The sequence below is a fragment of the Chaetodon trifascialis genome, chromosome 4, assembly GCF_039877785.1.
Source record: "Chaetodon trifascialis isolate fChaTrf1 chromosome 4, fChaTrf1.hap1, whole genome shotgun sequence".
Classification (NCBI taxonomy): Eukaryota; Metazoa; Chordata; class Actinopteri; order Chaetodontiformes; family Chaetodontidae; genus Chaetodon; species Chaetodon trifascialis.
This window is the reverse complement of record NC_092059.1, coordinates 11,236,582-11,252,603: the sequence shown is the minus strand read 5'-3', so window position 1 is coordinate 11,252,603 and position 16,022 is coordinate 11,236,582. Positions and strand designations below refer to the sequence as shown.

The 16,022-nt window shown below is 42.4% G+C and overlaps 1 protein-coding gene across 1 annotated transcript in view; it reads left to right on the top strand.

Moving 5' to 3' along the window:
• Window positions 1-16,022, top strand: part of agbl4 (AGBL carboxypeptidase 4) — a 265,737-nt gene that overhangs the window by 204,585 nt on the left and 45,130 nt on the right. The gene's annotated exons all lie outside the window — the stretch shown is intronic.

Sequence of the window (16,022 nt, the reverse complement as noted above, 5' to 3'; positions counted from 1 at the left end):
TATCCCCTCAGCTAATCAAATTATAAGCCAAAATATTTCACAAAACGACAACCCTGCTATTACTGTATCGACTTATATGCTATCCATCCAAATATTGTAGATAGTGATTATATCCTCAGCTGTGAGTTTCAGAAGTACCTCAGAACTTGCTGATTTTCAATGGATGCATCTGCTTCTAGCACCTGTTGTCTACCAATATTACATTGTTGCAGTGTATTTTCAGAAATATGCATTTTTACTGGTTAGATCAGGTTTCACTATGTATAGTACATGATTATCAGATCACACTCAGATGACCAATACATTTTAAAGGATACCACTGTTCACTGGTTGCATGCCAGATTGTCATAAAGGAAATCTCAGTTGGACTGGGCAGTGTGTGTCACGGTAGAAGAGGTCCTCAGCAAAACCATGTTCTGTTTGACTCAAAAGACCAGTTTGTTTCGAGAAGCGGGATTCCATTGGTAGTTGTATTTATAATGGGAAATATCAATTAGAAGTGATTATGGGAATGTACAAGCTAGACCCCGTCCACGGTATGGAGATGGCTGAGTCTTGGTGGTACATTCATGGACGCTGCTTCGGGGAGTCTCGACCTGTTGGTGTTGGAATGATCGATTTTATCTCGTCACTGCTTCAAACTGTGATTCCCTGTTGTATCTCTTTGTTCCTTACTGTTGTTCAAACAATTCAAATGTAGAGTTTAGTGTAGCAGTTTGTTCATGATTGACTTACTGTGAGCTTAAGTCGTGTACAGCAGCGATCAGTGTCTGGACTGGGCTTAAATACACAAAAAGGGCATTCTGTTTTCTTTTACGCTGTGCAGTGACACCAATGGAATCTTTCCTCTGCCAAAGTGATTGAAGTATGTTGAGTTTCTTTGAGGTGGTTTGCTCTACCTGTCAGTATGTATGTATCTGTTTTAGCTTTTTACTCTGACCGTGTCTGAACATGAAATGTGCTGGGGAGCTCCTCTCTACTGTGAGCAGTGTGTGTTCAAATACACAGCGGTTGGTTTCATGCAAGCACTTAAGCCATTCGTTGGACTGTTTCATAATGGTTCAATTTTAAGCTTTGCTCGGGTCCAGGGAATTGACCCAGAGAGTTTTGTGTGTAATTGAATTCCTATGCAGGTGTGGAGTTGTAATCACCTGGTACCACATGGTTGGGTGGAGGGCCAACCAGGGGGAGATGACTGGAGAAAGTTCAAACCTTTGAATGTGTCTGCAAAGCCTTGAGATGGAGTCAAAGGGGACAATGGCGACATGACAAATCCGTACATAACTATTCAAATGAGCTATACAGGGCTGCTTGGGTGTGTACCTGTCTGTAATAGTTGTAACTGCATTGCAATGATCATTAGGGAAAGACAGGGTTATTACTGTGTGGAGTATTTCCAGTTGGTAAGATAATGTGAAAAGAATTTCAAGACTTTTGCAGTAAACACTCCCTCACCCTACTTCAGCCTACCAGAGGCAACCCTACATTTACAGAAGATGTTAAGTATATGCGATAGAGAGTGTAAATGTCTTAGCTAAACCGGCCACACCTCTGCTATGCGAGCAACTCTTTGACGCTTAGCATCCTGTTCTGTGTTTTCTCTTGCTGCATTCAGGAACACCTGTTTAATGTATAGATAAACAGAAATAAATCCAGACTTTTATTCTATCAGCACAAAGCTCTTGGTGTCCTTTTTTTGTCTCTCCTGCTTCCTGTCCTTGTGTCAAAGAAACAAATTACAAGATAAGTCTCATGTTGGAAAGTGAAAGTCAAGATAAAAACAGTGTGATACTGTTTTGTTGTACTATGCTGGTGATGCCTCTGCCTCCGCCGTGCAGCATTTGTGTCATGTTGTGTGTCAGAGAAGTTAAACTGGGTGGACCCAGTGGATGTACTCACACCTGAATCACATGAAAGTCTTTTTTCATATACTTAGCTAAATATGCTTATTCACTTTCTTGCCTAGAGGGGAAGATCAGTACTTTACTTGCATTTGTTCAGTAAATATGACGCTAATGCTAAATATGACCCCTTGTTTTTCCAATCTTTTTGCTAAGCTAAGCTAATCAGCTACTGGCTGTAGGTCTACAGAGCTACAGATTTGAGGGAGATACCAATCTTCTCATCTAAGTGACTGCAAGAAAGTGTGTAAGGGTGTTTCCCAAATTGCACCACCTGCATCAAAGGAATTCCAGAAAAAAACGGGTTTCAATCAAGCTTTCTGCACTACGTTGACAAATCAATGACAAATCATCTATTGTTAGCTGTTAGGACAAATTTTCTAAAGTTACAGGGGGCTCTGAGTGAGTATGGCAGCTTCATTTCCGCACACAGTGTTTTCACCTCAATCTGTATATTTTAAAACCACAAAATCGGGGTTCAATCTGGTCAACAGCTTTGGGCGCAAACCTGCCTCAACCCTTCTAAAGTGTTATTTTTAAATTGGAATACCATTTAACTAATGTCAAAGGAGTTTTTATTTTCAAATTGACGGCCATGTGTGCTGAATGGATTTCAGAAAACCTTAATGGCCTCTCAGCTAATGCAAATTTCTCAGCGCACAGTGACTCGGTAAACTTTTAATTTAAATGCAAAGATTAAAATTAGAGTTTGAGATTGCCACACAATGGTTCCAATTTACTTTTAAAATGTCCCAACCAGTAGTCTGACACCGTGAAGACAGACAGATTTCCAGACAGACACAGGAAGATGAGCTCTGACAACTCATTCTGTGTGTGGCTGTCTGAGCTCTTAGCGCCTTTTCACGCCACATCTGACTCCAGCTTTCCATCATTTCATAGCCTCTGTAGTCAACGTCTGTCACCATAAAGATCAGTCTGCCTCTCCTACACATCCCTGATGCACTGACTGTAGAATTGTGTTTCAAGTTTGGTGTGTTTTGGAGTGCGTTTGTGTGCATCTGCAGAGAGGGTGTGGGATTAACGGGCAGATTGTTCTCAATGTCAGCCACAAGAAAACAGGATTGCAGAAACCAGCAGTTAACTGTACTGTCTTTGTTCGTTCAGTCGCCATGCTGCTGGCCTGCCGCTGTGCAACACAACACGCCGATGATTGGCAATGCCGTATCTCACAAGTCCCGTGTCCAAGCCATATTGCAGTATCAACTCAGCTGCGTGAGAGCAAGAGAAGACAGGAATGGGGTGTTGACATATCAGATTGCTTTTAAGATGGCTTGTTTGGAGAGGCTTGAATCTAAAATGAGCCCCATCATTGAATGCTGGATTTGGTTGAGTCCACATTTGATACTGATAGTGACGTGGTCACTGTGAAGGCCATTTCCTCCCTCTTATGAATTGACTGAGCTCTACTCACTCCCTCATCCTCTCCTCTGTCTGGCACACTGATGCATTTCCATATATTACTGCCTCTGTAAGCAAGTGTGTCATGCGCCCAGGCTTTTCCTACAGCCCAAGGGGACTTCTCAATGTCATTATCGCTAAAGCCTGCCACATGCCTGTAATGTATTGCCGCCTGGCTTTATTGGCAGCGCAATGATTCAGTGGTGGTGATGATGGATTAGTGCCGGCTGGGTCGAGCTGGGCTGGGCTGAGCAGGTCCAGACTGGGCTGAGCTCTGCAGCCTCGCTGTCTGTCGCATAAACACTGTGTCCTCCTCACACACTGCAGTATAGACTGAGACATATAGTATTTATGTCACACACACACACACAACCAAATGAATAGGGTCATTTCAGTGCTTTTACGGAGCTTCTTGGAATATTGATTCATCTTGTCCACCTTTTGCTTTTCATTCAGACACGGTGCACACAGCAGCACCGCATAATAGATGGCAGTAATGCATTCTGTTTATGACATTGTTACTGTTTCGAATATGAAAACATAACAACTTTTGTTGCCTCCTGGAAGGGGAAGTTCAGAGAGGGTGCAATGGGTGCATGTGTTACCGCAGCGTGACAAGGTCTGATGATTCCAGGAACATATACACACACATACACACCCAGGGTTTAGAGGAAGGACACACAGTGTCATGTTTTATTACTGAATATGAACCACACTCCATATAACACAGCCACCCAGGCTGAACTAAACTAAATGGCACACTGGCCACCAACTAAAAGTCTGAACTCAACACTCAACTCTTGATTGCAGGCTTTTCAGCCTTTCTGCTCTACGCTGTGACAATGATCTGAGTCCAGCCTCACTGCAGGGAAATAAGTGGACATTAGTCTTAATTTCTTACTGCTTGCAGCAGCAACTGGCCACCTTCATCGCTGCTGTTCACCTCTGGTGTCCTGAGAGACACGAGGAGCACACACTTTGTCGCACTGCCGATCGTTGGTTTAGGTTATTTGTTCGTGGAGTGTAACACACACGTGTGTCAGTCAGGAATTTAATTTCTCTGCAAGATACTCAGCACTAAATGGAAAAGCATGAATGGGTTAAACAATGTTCACAGGGTTGTTCATCATTCTGTCTGTGCTCTTGGGGAATGTTTTGTCTAGTTTGTTCATCACTGACTGATACAACACAGCGACTTTGTCTCCATTTGAGCCACACAGACTTTTGCTCATCCTGCACTATTTCTCCCTAAAAGGCACGGAAAGCTTTTTCATTACTGTAAATAATTAGAAAGTAATAAAAGACTCAAGCTTATATTCTTTTAAATGAATCTCATTCATGCTGTTAGTCTGATTGTATGTGGAGCACTTTACTGTCTAATTTCTTTAGAGATTTGTTTTCCATTTTAAGCAGTTCCACATAATCTGCACAGCATTCATTTGCAGCATGGAGCACACATCTGTATGCAAAATATGCTAGAGGTGCGTTCATCACATTGTCTCCATCTCCAGTAATGAATCATACATTATCTCTTCCCATATTCCCATCTATGCTGCTATGTTTATCTGAAAAGTGACTGCAGGGTTAACAGACAATAAGTTGATCCTGATGAATTCTGCTTTTGGTCTCCAAATCCACGAAAACAAGTGAATGAGCTACCAATCAAACTCACTCTGGCTCTTCTTCCCATGCTCCTTACATATTTTTATCCACCCATACCCATCCAGCTGCATGTCCCTGCATTGTCAGTTAACTGTATGTGTGATAAGATACGCTGGTAAGTCTTGACTGCAGCTGTTAAATTTCTCTCCGCTGCCAGCGTTATTCAGATGTCCTTATCATTGTTAAGAAGCTTATTTGGCTGGTTCAATGATAAAAGCTGGTAAAGTTTGGAATCCATCAGCCCCTCCAGTAAGTGGATGCAAAACTGAGCTCACCCGAAATACACACACACACACATGCGCACATACATAACTGTGTATGCGCACACACATATGCGCATACTTAAGCACAGAGCTTCCAAATGGCCTCTATTAATGCAGATGGCTCTCCCAATTAACAAGATTCAAAGCGATGATGAATTTTTCATTCTCTGAACATTTAAGCTAATTATGGCCCAAATGAAGCAGGTTCCAGTGAATCACCATGGCAGGGGCTGCCAATGGCAGCCAATGTCACTGTCACAGTGCCACGCTGCACCACCACCCTAATCACTACAGCTGCTTAATATTCAACTCCCACCGCTCTCTCGTCGCCTCTCTCCTTCCTGACTCACCTCTCCTCTCCTCACACATCCTCTCTTCTTTTCTCCTCCCTCTTCTCATCTCGCTTCTTGTTCCTTTCCTCTTGCAACTTTAACCTCTGTGACTTCTCCACCGTCCTGTATCCCCTTTCTCCTTCTCGCGCTCTCTCCCCCTCAGTGCTCCTCTCTCGCCATAGATGCGTTGTTTAAAATGGAAATCAACTAATTGCGCTAATAGCATTTTAATGATAATTTAATGTAGCAAATAAAGCTTGTTACAAGCTAAGCAATTTTGTTGGATTTCAAGGACAATCAATCTGTGTCCGATACAATCTGCTCACCTCCTTGATGATGGGAGCGGGATGTCGGCAGCGTGTTTTCGCTCGTGCACGGTACAGATCCAACTACACTCATGTCAGCATCTATAGATCCACAAACATAAGCAGAACTGAGTGAGAAAACCTCATTGCTGTACACATTCATCCTGCATTTCCAAATTACTATTCATGCCATATGTTTTTAGACTGGAGGTTTTCAAAGTCTGACACTGTGAATTTAAGGACATTTATTGATGATAGACATCAGAGTTAATGATATCCCTGGGAAGTCAAGTCTCATTGAATCTAACTGTATCATGTCTGCACTGATTGAGTTATAACTCAGAGGACAAGAACAAATTTTGACGCACACTGCCAATCACGTCTCCCCCTCTGAATTCACTGAAGTGCTATCTGCACACTTTCTGTAAAGCCAGCATATCTGGCACTAGAAACAGTGCGTGCAGCTCCAGATAACTTCTACATACAGTATGGCCCCAGAGGCCTTTTTATTTTCCTGGTGTACTTTTTCAGAACAGCTCTATAGTTTAACATTATCCCTTTTAATCATGTGTTCTGTTTTGAAACCAGCTTTATGCCCAGTGGTCTTTCATGTGTTTTCTTGTTTGTTTCTTTTTGTCATAATCAATTCTCCTCAAGAAATGAACTTACCTGAGTTGTTTCAAGTCTGCTTAGCTTTGTGAGTCATTGTTTCCCATTAAAGAGATTAGATTTGCCTTGTAATCAAAGATGAATAGTTCATTTCGCATTTGGATTCTTCTGCACATTTTTATCAACCACTCCCCCCGACTAAACACATTAAAAATCATGAGGAGCTTGAGCTAGAAAGAGAAAAGAATAAAGTGCCGTGAGACAGAAAAACAATTTAATTTCTCTTTTTATGTTCTACCAGTGGTCATTTAACTGGCCTCTTTATTTAAATGGTAATGTGACGCTGGCTAAACAGGCATGGCGAATCAGCCTGAGAAGAGAGCGAGGCTTCAAAAAAGATGTGGCGTTTCAGGCTCTGGGAGTTTATCTGGGTCTCTCCTCCTGTCGTCTGACAGAGGGAGGCAGAGCAGGGAGCTGATTGAGCGACAAGGATAACTCTTCTCTGTGTTGGAGTATAATTAATTAGGTGTGATAAATTATACCATTTCCAGAAAACCCTGGCAGCACTGATACATGCACTCTCTAACACACACACACACACACACACACACACACACACACACACACACACACTGATATGGCTCCACATGCATGTATTCCCATTTTATGAACATTAGCACTTTGCAGACTCTCAGTCCTGCCTCTCCATTTGTTGTGAAGCAGAAACTATGGATAAATATGAAAACAAATGGATTAACTGTCACTTTGCAATCTCACAAATCCAGCAGGTTATTATTTGTTAAGAAAGTTTTTGCATTAACTGTAATGTGCTGATTGAGCGTCATAAAAGGTGAAATGCAATATTTTCTAGCTCTTTCAGCGCTAACAGCTACATGCTTTAATAGCAAGCAATGCATTCATTTTACTAGAAACAGCAAGAGAACAAGGAAAGCAGTGTGAACATTAGTAAAAACAAAACGTTTTCTTTCAGGATTAGTTGTTTCTTTGCATCTTCATGTCAAATTTTGCCATGCTAACGAAACACATTAGCAAGCTGTTCTAAGCTGTTCTTCCATAATTCTGCATCATCATGAAAAATGATGAAATTTCTTCACTCAACCTTTATTTTTACAGTTGCAGGCCAGTGGGAGCAGTTCACGCTCTTCTGCATGAGCACACTGTGTGCACAAGACTCTAATATAAGCAAAGGCAAAAATCCAACGGTCCCCATAAAGCACATCAGACTGCAAATAAAGGATAAGACTGAGAGAGGATAAAAAGCATTAAACACAATCTGAAGCAACAATATGGGATAAGCAGATTCTTTTCAAGCAGAGGATGAGCTGAGTAATTTTCTACAAAAAACAACATTTTTTTTTACAATTTAATGGAAAAATGATGACTACTCTACACCATGTAATTTTAGAATACCAACTTAGAGTGCTTAATCAAAGTAAAACATGGATCAACAGAGCGAATAAGAAATGCTTAATTGGTTTTTGTTTTGGTCTCTTGTTTCCTCACTAACGTAACTATGCCATAGCTGTGACTCTGGGAGCGCCAGTAGTGGAGGTGCTGCGCGTGATAACCGCTCTTTCAAGCAGAAGTGGTCATTTAAATTCAGTCAAGGACTTATCTTATTTTCTTCAGCTTCAACAAAGTCTTTATCCTCTGCGATTCTCTCTTCACCTCCTCAGTGACTGCACACTTGAAAAGGACGAGACCACCTCGATGGCTTTTTTTTTATCAGTCTAATGAAAGAAAGTTTTCCCTGAATTTATTTGTATCTGCAGTGAGAATTAGCTTAAATGATGTGCAGCGAAGTTGTTCTATCCAGTAGATAAACAGTGTTTCACAGTGTTTGCTGCAGTGCACTGTGATACTCAGAAGTGCAAGTATTCACATCTTTTACTTAAGTGAACCATTAACCTACCACTAACTACAATACTACAATACCAACTACAATTCCCAAATGTTTTAGCATTAAAAACATACTTAAAGTACTAAAAGTAACAATACTCTTTATGACAAATTTTCAATTTTAGACATTATAATTTGTGATTCATACTGTCTACATCACCTTGATGTTGCAGCAGGTAAAGGCAGACACGCTCATTTTAATTAATTTATATACAGCTTCATCTATAGCGATATGTCATCATTTATTAATTAATTTATTTTCATTATTAATCTGAATTATAAAATGTAAAGTAACTAAAGCTGTCAAATAAATGTAACAGAGTAAATAATACAATATTTGCTTCAAAAATGTAGCGAAGCACAAAATGAAATGCTCAAAATGATACAGCGGTTGAGAAGCCTTAATGTCTGCCTTTGCTGAGATTAAGAACACAGATTAAACAACCACCAGCATCCCTGTCACTGAACTAATTTAAAGAAATGTGTATTTCTTATAAGAAGCTGCTCGTCAACCTCTAACTGCGTCACTTAATGCAGTTCTGATATCTGATGGGATTCATGGCTGAAGACCAAATTGACACTTGTCTGTCCACCTCACTGTCAACCTGGATGCCTAGTCCAGGCCTAAGAGACGCGTGCGCACACACACACACACACACACACACACACACACACACACACACACACACACACACCATGCCAGCAGGCACTTTTAGTGGCCTGGTGTTAATGAGAGTCTTGTTTAGAGCTGTCAGATGACCCTGGGCCATGCAGACTGACACCAGCTCCATGTTCACAGCTCCAGAGGTCACCACACGGTCTCTGTATGTGTGTGCGCACGTGGGTTTGTGTGTCCATGCCACAGACAGAATCATTTATTATATCTAATTATGTCTCCAGCCAGTACATTAACACTATATCAGCATATCTTTAATCTATAGTGGTTTAATTTTCAATCAGTAAAGTTGATATTAATCTTATCTATGTAGTCTATCCTCGCCGTCACGGAAACAGGTCATTCTTATTGTGCGTCTGTGAGTGATCTGTGGGTGCCTGGAGCCAGCCGGCGAGGTATAAATACTCTAAGAAGGATAATAAAGGACACACACCTAGAGAAAAAAGATGAATTCATTGTTTCACAGTGTAGTTTGCTCCTCTGTTTTCATTTGTAAATATAAAAATGTGTACAAACACAAACAGCTTTCCACATACAAGAAAGTGAACAAAACACCCGCCCACAAAAGGTCCCATATATCATTATTTACAGTTTTTCTGTAATATTTCCCATATTAGCCATCTTAGATTTCTACATTTTTCTAACAGCATCTAATCTGAGCTGATTTTACTAAATTTAAAGAACGTTTTTAACAACAGCAGAAGAAAAATAAAAGTAATCCAGCAGGATTCCTCAACGAACAGCAAAGAAAAGTGTTGCTGTTTACCAATAATCAAGCACGGTCCATATTTTTCAATTGAAACATAAATCTGAATTTTTGTGGTCCAATTAGTGGGTCTTATGATTGGCACAGTTCTCTTATTTGAGCACAGTTCATGAGGAAATGTGAAAGTTATTCGTGTTGGTGGGGATGTGACATCTACAGGCAGCAGCTCACTCTGTCCTTCAGGCTGCGGCACAGCTCACAGATGACGGATCTGTAAGTACATGAGCCGGTCAAAATGCTCATTTCAACTGTTATTCAATAAAGGCTTTTTCATGTTTTGCCCAAAGAGAGCTTTTGTCCATTTTTACTTTTTTTTCCTCCCGTGTTATTTTCCTTCTGTGTCCCCAGCCAGTGTTTTCCCAACCTTTAGCACGTTCGCTGTTAGTCTTCCTTTATGTGTTGACAGTGAGAGTGTGATCTAGCTCGCTGTGTGGAGACCAATTCACAGAGTGGGAAGCGCCTGTGCTGGAGCCAAGCTGTGAGTGTGTGTCTGTGTGTGTGTGTTTAAGTAACGGAGACTCAAGCTGACAGTTTGCCAGCAGCCTTGCACCTGCACACATCTAGGTGTTGATCTCAGACAGGGTGGGGGGGTGAAGAGTGGAAGGAAGAGGGGACGGCTGGCAGAGGGAAAAGGAGAGGAAGGGATGCAGCACGAGGTGTTGGGGCTGGATGAAAAAAGACCGGAGCTCTGTGACATGTAATTCCTGTTTGTATGTTTTTTGTATGTATGTACGTGTGTGTGTGTGTGCATGAGTGTGTGTGAGCGTGCGCATGCCACAAGTGGAAGGAAAATGTGCAGCTGTGTGACAGGCGGGACAGGAGAGCCAAATGGAGTGATGCATTCTTTCATAGGTAACTGCCAACACCAGAGCGCAGCCAGAGCCTCATTTGTCAGACTCAAGGAAATAGCGTTACAGCGTGACGTTTCACTTCGTCTCTGGCACACACATCAACAACCCTCTGCATCGGGATGAGAGCGACTGTGCCACTGATGCTACTGTGACCTGCTGCTGAATTTCAGGGTTCAGAAGACAAAAAAAAAAAGGGGGGGGGGGGCTGTAAGACAGGGAAAATGCTTTACTGCTTATCTTCTCTTCCATCTGTCACCTGTCTTTTTGTCTATCTGCAGCTGACTTTCTGTTGGACTGTACGTATGCGATGCACTCAGAAGATAATACGCCGCTGCAAATACCATCACAAGTTTTCCTGCTCTACATTCATTGGCCGTTTTAACCTTTTGGCTACAGTGGCGAGTTTGCCGCTGACTGCAGAGCAGCGAAACTTAGAGGAGCTCTCTGGAGGGACACTCAACAGTATGTCAGGGAAGTCCATGACACTGTCAGCATAACACACTGCTGGACAGCCTGAATTATTGAAGTCCATAGCATTGATAATTTAATACAGTAGACATGTTTTGACAGGGGATGGTTTAAGTGGATAGAAAAAGAAATTAGACTTTGCATTAGGTGTGACATAAGTGGGGGGAAATGAAGTATCTTGTCTTCGTGCAGGTACGATGTTTTTTATGTGGCGCCCTGTATGTAGGGATTTACTGCTCCCCATGACCTAGTTGAGATCCTGCTAGTGGAAGGAGGAGTGAGAGAAAGAGAGACAGACAGATGGGAGAGGGTTAATTGAAGCTGACATGTGTCCAGTGTTTGTGTGTCCCCAGATGACACGAAGCTCTCGCCCATATGCTCGTGTTGCCTTGTTCGCTCCCGCTCACCAGCCGCCACCACTATCTGATCTGCAGTTTTCACACCATGAAAAACATGGTCACACCATCCAGAATCATTATGAATTGCTGTGTCTGTTATTTTTTTCGGTGCTTCAGGGTCTTTGTCACTGATGTTGCTCTCTTATTTAGCTGCGTGTATGCGCCACACACACACACACACACACACACACACACACACACACACACACACACACACACACACACACACCATCAGCGTGTGTATTATTGTGCACTGACGTCTTTTTTATCACTCTTTTTATTGCAGTTTTAACATATACATAATATCCCTAAACCCACCCGTCCCATCCTCCAGACCAAAAAGTAACTAGAAAGAAACCATCTCCATTGGACTGTATATGGATGTATCTGTACGTCTGTAAAGGCATATGGTCACTTCAGCTCCATGTTTGCCATGTACACACACTGCAAAAAAACAGCTCTCAAAAACAAGAGAAAAAAATGATAAATTGGAGGAAATGCTTAAAATAAGCAAAATAATCTGCCAACCGAGCAGGAATATCTTTAAAAACAAGTAAAAATATCTAGTCTAGAACACCCACAGTAAAACTAGTGCAGGTTTTCATAGTGTTGCTATCACTTATAAACAGACAAAATGACAGAAATATTTGTATAACGCATCAAAAAGAGAGCTTGAGAGAAAAGATCAATTCAAGATGAGTCCTCCTTGATTTCTGATCATGCTGCCTCTCCTCATTACCCACCTTAAGAATCTGTTGACTGGCTCTGGTACTCACCTTCGGCAGGTCACTGTCATCCATCACCGCATCACTCCTTCGATAACATAACGGTCGGGCCCTTTGCCGAAGACCCTCTGCTTGTGCCAGGTTCCATGTTGAACACAAACGGGACTGGACTTTGCTGCTCAGGCCCCCAAACTTTTGAAAAGACCTCCTGATGATAGCAGGCTAACACGCCACACTGCGCCAACTGCACATACGCTACAAAAGCAAACAAGACACTTGCTTGTCTTTGTTTTGGTTTGTTGTACTCCTGTTAAGCAGTCATGCATCTTTTTCTTGTTTTGAGTTTTTCTTGTTGTTCTGCCAAATCCAACACACAAAGGAGCTCTTTTCCGTGCTGCTGTGTGGTCGACACCTTTTTTCCTGGTGTGCATGTCCATATTTGAAGTGTAAACAAAGCTTTAATCTTGCTCCTTTTTGATGAAACATTTTGCTAAATATTCACTTTATGTTTCTTAGATGTCACGAGTTACACTTTTATGCGAAATGACGATAAAAAAAAGAATTTCTTTTAAGAAGTCAACCTGTCAAAAACACACTTAGGTTTTTATTATGGTCTAAGATCAAACATACCATGCTAGCCGATCTGAAGTCCTCTTTCAGATCACATCTTAAAAATCACTTGTATAGACTTTCCTTTTCTTTCTTTGTAATTAGCACACACTAACATGACACAAAAGGTGACATAAAAACAGGCTTGTTTTCTCCACCTGATTTTCATTTACAGATTGTCTTTGCTCATTTTTATTTAGTGCATCGTCTTTGCACTTCCCCGCTCAGCTCTCACTGTTGTGGCTGAAATGTTAATAGTTTGTGAAATTGCATAACTTCTCCCAACAACACAGTGGTGAATCATAACTACTGGCCCCTCTGTGCAATTTAGTATATAAAGTGAAGCATATTCAGGATTTTTGTTATTATTGTTCTTGTGTTCGAGCATGGCGATGGCATTCATTCTGTATGTCTCTCTCACTGTGTCACTCTGTCTGTCTGGTTGTTGGGATGTGTCCCAGCAGGTTTGCCGTAGACTGGCAGAGTGTTGATCTGAGTGTCAGTGGGACTGGGGGTCTACTTTCCTAGCCCTCGTCTCTTCCACCAGCTGACAGACAAGGTCAGGGACTCATCCCGCCTGTCTCGCTCAGCTCCTGACAGCCTTTCCTTTGAGAGACAAACCCCGGACAACCCTGCACTCTCTGGCACGCACCCTCACCAATTAATATTGCATCATCATTTTCTAATCTGCTCCCTCAGGCCCTACTTCTCAGGGTGTGATCAGGCCACCTCACTTTCCTGCATCTCAACCTGCCCCGCCTCCTTCCATAACAGGAAGAGGACCGTCAGAGAGAAAAAATGATTACACTACATGCAGCTCTTTGGTGTTGTTGGGATTCATCTCAATTTGTGATTTCTTATCTTTTGAGAGTTTCTTTTTCAAGACTGCTGCATAATTGAGAAATGTTCCAGGTTTTAAATGAAACAAAATTAAACTCCTTCAGAGCTAAGAGTGACTAAGCATCACTGTGTCCTACTCAATAAATTAAGATTATTGACTTGGTTGTGAAGAGTAACTTCATCATTCCTGATATTTTAGGGTGCAGCGTAGCTCGAGCTGACTGACTCTGTGGGTGGCAGTAACAGTTAGTTGGTCTCCCACTTTGATCCACACTTAAATGTATCAACAGCTATTTTCCCATATGCTGCTGTGATGCTTTGTTCTAACATTCATGGTCCTCAGAGGATGAATCTTGTGATCCCTTGACATTTCCTGCCACCATGAGGTTGAGATTTGTGGTATTGAATGGGTGGCAGGTGGCACGGTGGGGCAGCAGGTAGTGCGCATGCCTCACAGCAAGAAGGTCGCCGTTTCGATCCCCGGGTCGGGCCTTTCTGTGTGAAGTTTGCATGTTCTTCCTGTGCATGCGTGGGTTCTCTGGCTTCCTCCCACAGACCACAAACATGCTCATTAGGTTAATTGGTGACTCTAAATTGTCCTTAGGTGTGAGTGTGAGCGTGAATGGTTGTTTGTCTGTATATGTTGCCCTGCGATCGACTGGCGACCGGTTCAGGGTGTACCCCGCCTTTCACCCAATGACAGCTGGGATAGGCTCCAGCCCCCCCGCAACCCTGAAAGGGATATTCGGGTATAGACAATGGATGGATGGGTGGCCATGACATTTGGTACACACATTTATACCACCCTCAAAATGAATTTTAATTGCTTTGGTGATCGTAACTTTTCATATGTGGCCACCATCTGGTCAAAATTTCAACTTGTTCAGTGGGTTAACAAGTTAACCCACTTTATGAATGACATTCCCATCAGCCTCAGCTGCACTCTGTTTTGAGGGCTAAATATCAAGCATTAGCATGCCTACACTTTAAACCATCATCAGCAGTTAGCATTGTGACTGTGAGGTTAGCATGCAAATAGGAGTATTTAGCTTAAAGCTCTTCTTTTCTTAAGTACAGCCTCAGGGGGAACGGCTTTCAACCCCCAGTCTTGTTACTTTTATTTGATTAATTTAAATGTTTACTTACTTTACATTCTAACAGTCACGTTGACAAAGATCCATCAAACTTACTGGAGCCATCTGAAAAGAAATGATCCTGTCATCTCTCTGGGAACATTTTCGAAACGTTGATAAGTGCGTTCCAGTAATTCTTCTCTAAATTAAACACACTGTGTCCAGAGCCACCGAGTTTGTACTGCAAGTGAAACATAACACAGTATCCATCTCTTTCTGGCGTGTGAGTCTTAGGACACATGGATCAGAGAGAGATTATTTTATAGATCTCTTCATGATGTCGACACCTTTTATCAATCTGATGCCCTGTGTTAGTTTGGGAGTTGGGAACATGACTTACCACTCTGTCCAAATGCTACAACTGAGATGAGGAGCATATTGCCATTTGTTTCGGCCATGTAGCTTCATTCTTCAAACTCTGAACTACTTGCAGTCAGAGACATAACACCTCCTGTGACCTTAGTGGATGACTTATCCTCCTACCTTGGGGACTGAGCGATGTGCCTGTGGCTCTGAGAATAGCTACAGTGCTGTCCATCTGGGTTGGGGTCGGGAGGCGCCCGGGCAATGCAGCGTATTTGTTTGAATCACAGCTCCTGGCTCGCTCATTTGACTCTTCCTCTCCTACATACACACATATAGAGTCCACTGACATACAGACACACACGCTGCTGCTTAGTATAGCATGATGGAGGAGCGTGGGGGCCATGTGTCACTCCTTGGCTGCTAAAGCACTCACCTGGCCTCTCCTCAGCACTGATGGATTTACATTGGCCCTGCAGGGGTAGCATAAGTACACACACACACACACACACACACACACACACACACACACACACAGATTGCACTCTAGATGGCTTGTTCTTGGTCTGTTCCTTCAAAAACATCAGCCTGGAGGGTGTGAAGGAGAGGGAAAGAACAGAGGAATGTCAGCCAGCGGATATGGCTACTCCCTATATCCCACCCTCCTCCTCCTCATCTTTGCTTCATCACATGAGAAAGATGGGAAAAGTTTAATTTTCAGCTGAGGAGTTGCCGGTCTATGTGTGGCTGATTTTATTCAGAAAGCTGACTTCGAGACAGCCTGTTTGTATGTGTGTGCGCGCGTGCGTGCGTGTGTGTGTGTGTGTGTGTTCCACAGATCG